This window comes from Atta colombica, unplaced genomic scaffold, assembly GCF_001594045.1.
Source record: "Atta colombica isolate Treedump-2 unplaced genomic scaffold, Acol1.0 scaffold121, whole genome shotgun sequence".
NCBI classification, from domain to species: Eukaryota; Metazoa; Arthropoda; class Insecta; order Hymenoptera; family Formicidae; genus Atta; species Atta colombica.
The window spans coordinates 106,490-112,432 of record NW_017259208.1 but is presented as its reverse complement, the minus strand read 5'-3'; the positions used below and the strand labels follow the sequence as shown (position 1 = coordinate 112,432).

The 5,943-nt window shown below is 27.8% G+C and overlaps 1 protein-coding gene across 2 annotated transcripts in view; it reads right to left on the bottom strand.

Moving 5' to 3' along the window:
* LOC108694627 (clavesin-2-like) overlaps window positions 1–4,570 on the bottom strand; it is a 13,511-nt gene extending 8,941 nt beyond the window's left edge. The window contains exons 1-2 of one of the 2 annotated variants that reach the window (XM_018204223.1): window positions 4,356–4,570; window positions 3,413–3,550 (exon numbers count right to left, since the gene is read on the bottom strand). The gene's annotated coding sequence lies outside the window, so the exon portion shown is untranslated. The remainder of the gene's footprint in view (window positions 1–3,412; window positions 3,551–4,355) is intronic. The other variant, XM_018204221.1, reaches the window with a different exon arrangement.
* Between the last annotated feature and the right edge of the window lie 1,373 nt (window positions 4,571–5,943).

Below are 5,943 nucleotides of genomic sequence, written 5' to 3'. Positions count from 1 at the left end.
GTAAAGACTTCAAGCATAAAAATAGTAGTATTTAAAATAACTTATGTTTAAAGTATTATGTAATAAAATATTAATATGCAATATAAAAATTCCTATTCAAGATCATTTAATAAAATTATTCATATATACATGTATAATTTATGAATTTAATTATCATAAGTTTGACAATTTTGCTATATATCACAAGATTATCTTAATAATTTTTGAAATAATTATTGAAAATAATTATTGAAAGAAATTTTTAAACAATGATGGATAAGAATAAGGATTAATAATTTGAAACTCAAGTATATTAATTAATGCTCAAATATAAATATTGCATATAGACTTTTTATGAAATATTGTATATAAATAGATTTTCGTGTTTCTGAATTCTTCTAAATTCGCGCATTCTACGTCGTGCATAAAATATTACGTAAAAAAATTTGCATATTGCATTCATTGCAAAATAATACATTAGCTGTGTCTGCTCCGTCTACAAATGCGCAGAAAATTACCAGATGTCCATCTTTGTTGTTGTACAATAGTGCACGAAAAAATAAGGCAGATCGTATCTCGCTTCAGAAACATAGAAGCTTTTTGCAATACATATGAAATACATGAAGTACACATTTCTTTGCATATATTGACGATAAGCGCTGTACAATCAACAATGTACGATGCAATGTGGATAAAGAACACAAAATAAAGTCGATTGCTTGAAACGTCGCGAGCTAATATTCGTAAATCTAAAACCATTTCACTATCGGGGTTCAAATATACTTTGCGCCTCAACAATGTTTTAATTGTATTCTCGGCTAACAATTAAACTATCCCGCAATACATGATGTGATCATTTTAAGCACGTATAATAGTTTATATAATACATGTACTTTTATTTGTATAAATGAAAATAAATCGAAAACTATTGTCTCTCTTGCTGAGTTTTGAAGTAGTAAATGTAAATTTATTTAATTTGATTAAGAAGTTTATTAAAAATTAAATATTGTTTCTTGAATTGTTTTTCAGAAACAAGTCATAGTTGTATGTAGTTATTATATCAAATAATTATTATTATTTTTTATATCAAACAATCCGCGTTGCGACATACAAATATCAAAAATATATTTTGTCTACATTTTTATTTAGACACTTGAAAAATAAATAAAGCAATTGAATCATGTCTACATATTTTGAATTAGCAATATAACATTATGAAATTGGATTAAAAAATTCATTACAAATTAAGCACGTTTTTTCACAATGCTTTAACAATAAGTCGCGCATGTAATCTACATAAGAAGTGACACCAATGGTAACATCGCGACGCCAAACTATACAAAAATTACATAATTTTGCGTGATGCTTCTATATTTGCAAATTTAAAAATAAATTAATTATCTTAGATTTTAAATTAATATTATCTCTATATTATGAATTATCCCTATATTATGAACAAATATAAAATTGTGGAATTGCATTAGAAAATTTATTAAAAATTAAACATGTTATTTCTTCAGTTGCTTCAGAAGTAAGACTCCATTATTGGTTTCTATCTACGGATATAGCGATACGTGGTATGTATTAACAAGTATGTATGACTCAACCGTATATCAACTCGTGTGCTAGTCATCATTTGCAAAATCTCATTTCTTTTTGCAATTGGACTTTAGTATCGTCAAACCGCTTGTGGATATATTATTAAGAATATTATTGGGAGAGTAAATGATATAATTATATCAATTATGTCAAATATCAAACAACAAAACAACAAAAAACGCATAAATTATAGATAAAGGAAGCGACCTTACCGATAACTTTTGTTGGTTAATTCGATAATCCGAAACAATCCAAAGTACAACAACTATATTCGCAAAATATGAATAAAAACGACAAGATACAATTTTCCGGACTTTACCGATGCATTTTCTGTCACGATTTTGCAAATATTTTTTTTTTCTTCGTGCGGAAGTCGTTCGGCTTTGTTCGAAATGCTTTTTCATATTAGTTCGTGCGACGCATGACGATGCAATAGTACATGCATATCACACGTCTGTTCGAGGAAGAAGTTGCGTAATGTATAACGGTAAAAACGCCGTATGGCAGCAATAAAGAATTGTCTGTTTCCTTTACTCGAGCAGTGAGGGGCAATTATTATTCGTTCATTACAAGTCTAATAATTAACACATAAAAAAATATCTTGCTATGAAGCTCATCACTTGAAACATTTAGACGGAATTTTATAACATTTATTTCAAAAGATTTTGCATATTATTTATTATAAAAATCGATTATACAAAAATAGATTATATATATAGTGTGGTCCAAAGTGGTTTTGGCTACACTTTGAGATTTTATAGCAAATTTAATTCTCAGAAAAAGTTTCCTATAAACATTGGTCAAAAAATAACTTCCTTGAGAAGTTAATGATTTCAAAGATTTAAAAAAATCTTGAAATCACAATTATTTTTTGTATTTTTAACATATCAGAGAATGTATACTTTTTTTAACAAAAAATATTGAAACAAAAATTGTAGAGAATTGAGAAAATCTTTCAAATATAAAATAATTTCGTAATTTCAAAAATTTTTAAGCACTAGTTTTTTAAGGAAGCATTTTTCGATTTATATTTATAAGAAATTCTTTGTTCAAAATTAAATTTTCTATAAAATCTTAAAGTCTGGCCGGAATGTTCAGAGCCACCCTGTATATATAATTCTTTTAAATAGAAACCGGAAAAATTTTTCAAATAATTTATTTAGGTAATTTGTTTCAGGTAATTAGTGTATAGAGGGTTAAAGATTCAGCTAAAAGTGTAATAATTAAAAGTTCAAATTTTGAAGCTTAATATCATATTGTAAATTGTTATATTATTTATGAAATGTAAAAAATAAGTAATACAATTACATTATAATCATTATAAATTAATGATATTAAGCAAAAAAGAATATTAGATATATAAAATATATATTGTTCCAATTTTTAAAGAGATTATTAAAAGTTCTTGCAAGAGAGAGAGAAACAAATATAAAATTAATTAAAATATTTATTAAACTAAGGAGAAATTATTACATGTTAAAAATATGTAATGTTAAAAATAGAATTTCATTATATATATAATATAAGAAATAATATAAGAATTTTGAAAATAATTACATCATAAAATTTGTTAGATTTGAATGTAAATAAACCAAACAACATATACATATAATATCGTCCAAATTAGCCTTAAGATTATATTTCTTTTTTTATATTTTAGATGAGAGAGAGAGAGAGAGAGAGAGAGAGAGAGAGAGAGAGAGAAAGAGAGAGACGAAATGTTAGAAATTCTTGTAGTACAAGCTACGCCTCGTTTTGCACAAACCGCGTTATCACTTTAAAATGAATTCTGCTAAACGAGCGAAGCGATAAAAATGACGATATTATTACTCACGTAACCGGCATTAAAGCCTGATAAAATGGGGTTCGATCGATTTCCGTGCTGGTTTACATTGCTTCTAGTTATTCTTTCACTGTGTACACATACGCATGAGTATGTATTGTACAAGTGATATCGCGTCTTAAAAAGTGTCTAGAAAAAAAGGACAAATATCTAAAGAAGATCCTTTAAATAAGATTTCAAAGGTTTTTAGAGTATGCAAATTTATATTGAGTTTTTATAAGAAAAGAAAAAAACATAGAAACATGTCATCCTTATAATATGTACTTGAGAATCTCACACGATTATTTCTTAGCTTTGCTAATCTTTTACAGTTTTATAGCTGTACATTTCTGCGTGGTGCACTTTCACCAATTTTGCTTGATTACAACACGTACAACGCATTGCGATAAAATACAGTATAATAACGTTATTATAAAAATTGTTCCAGAATTACAAATACAAATTTTATTATATATATAAGCTTCTATAGATGGCAATTTCAGATAGTCAGAATAAAATGCAGCCTTGAATGTTTATCGATGACGACGACCTGATTTCGATCATTGAAATGTATATAAATATAACCGGAAATATTATGATACCTTGATGTTGAAATCAGAAAAGATTAAATATAAAAATTGTAAATATAAAATAATATAAATACGTACGTAAAAAAGTACAAAATATAAATATTTTTTATATTTAACCACATTATTACATTTCTAATTTTAAAATCTATATATATGTGTATGTACTCTCTTATATACATATATATTGTGTATAAAATATATATATGTATTTGCATATTTATATACATATGATTTATATATATGTATATACGCATGTATTTGAAGTTTAAAAGTTGATAAAGATTATATTGATGACGAAAATTAATATAACTGCAAAACTTAATATGCTACAGGTTTGCAAAAGAAACTTTATATGGCTTTCTTACTTTATGCTATACGTTGTAACTGGCAATTTTAGAGGATCGCCAGAAGCGAAGTACAGGAAAGCTGGAAATCACACCGCAATCGAGAACGATGAACGTTCGATCACGGGCTTGATCGCGATCCGATGATTATTGCCAGTCCATCGCCATCGGGAATTCCCGCGTCGCGTTCCGCGGATTTGCACGCGTGTCAATTTAACCGCTACGTGCACGTCGATCGTCGAGGAAACGCCGCTCGGCACTCGAAACGTCTACCGCGAAAGCAGTGATGCCAGATAAAGTGATTTTTCCCACCACTCGATCGTCCCCGTCACTCTGGAGAACCACGTGACTGCTGCAACAGACTCGAATTTATAATTAGATCCAACGAGAAATATTCGATCTCTTCTTTTATTTCTAACATATATATCTTTTCTTATTATTCGTCGTACTTTTTTTGTAATCTTTCTAAGCTCTTTAAATGAAATTAAATAAAATAATTGCAAGTTATGGAAGCATATAATTATATTTTTAATATACTATTTGTTGTAAATTATGGTAATTCCTCACAGTCTGTCTATTACTGCAACATCTAATATTCCCATGATATCTTGACATAGTAGATGGAATAATTTAATATATTTTGTCACAACAAAACATATAAATTAAGTTTAACTTAGAGACAATTTAAAGGTATTTTATATCTTATTTATTTTATATCTTGTTATTTTTTAAATATTCATAATCGGATCCAAAAATACCAAGCATTCAGTTGAATACGCACATTACTGAGCGACACGTGACTGTTACACACTACTGCGCATGCGCGAAAAATCTCTCGTTTGGTGTAACGATTCAAAAAAAATATGCAAAGAATGTGACACGGCTGACCGACGCAATTGAAAGCCGCTGAATCGCTCGATGAATACGATAGATTGACTCTGCTGGTTCAGGGCCGTGACTAAAACGAAACGGAAAATGAACAAAATATATTGCCCATTCATGTGGATCGGCGAATTGATGAAATAAAAAATATATTATCTTTTTTTGAACATCGATCGATTGCCTTCAATGTTGTATCTGCATGTGTCACATGGAATTATGTTAATCTATAGAAAACAATCATTGAACAAACAGCAAACAACAAGCAACAGCAACCATGAAAGAATGAAGCAGAATTGATGCAAGAGTTGCATGTTATTATTATGCATTTCGTATTATTCACGTAATTTCTAAAATCTTAATTCATCTCTTATATTTGTTATATTGATATTTTTATATAAATTAAATTTTTAATTTATCTGTTTATTTGGCTATAGTCTCGCATTCGCTTTTATTATTAATCTTTTCTGTTAAAATAAATAATTTTTGAAGTCATACGGGACGATTTTATAAATTAGCTATAAATTATAGCGTTCAATTCGCTAGAATTTTTTAAAAGTGATTTCTCGCAAGTAGAACTATCCTGTTTCAAAAAGTTTTAGTTTTTTATTGATCATTTAACAAAATTTGGATATTAAAATAGTCTTTCTATGTAATATTTTGGAGAATTATAACAAGAATAAATAAGAAAAAATTTAAGATATCGCCGAAAAATACTCGATAAAAGTTT